Below are 360 nucleotides of genomic sequence, written 5' to 3' on the forward strand. Positions count from 1 at the left end.
ATACATTTATTTCAAAAAAAATCAATAAATATAAAATAAAATAATTTTAGACTGATTTAGACTAATTTTTAATTTTTTATAGTCTCTTAAATATTTTGAAAAGTTATTCATACCAATTAATTAAGAAGCAGATGAAGTGCATTTAATTTAGTACTTAGTTGGCTCGATTTAATTCAAAGTCAAACCTTTCTTTATTAAACTCCTTTGCGTTGCCACCCAAGCAACATCTCCAAGCAACATCTTGGCACTCAAGAACGCCCTTTTCATATTAGGAATGCATAAATTATATTATTTCTCAAGTAGTGTATTCATTTGTGCAATCATTTATGCGACATATAAAAAATATTTATTTAATTTATA

The sequence above is a fragment of the Arachis ipaensis genome, chromosome B02 (assembly GCF_000816755.2).
Source record: "Arachis ipaensis cultivar K30076 chromosome B02, Araip1.1, whole genome shotgun sequence".
Classification (NCBI taxonomy): Eukaryota; Viridiplantae; Streptophyta; class Magnoliopsida; order Fabales; family Fabaceae; genus Arachis; species Arachis ipaensis.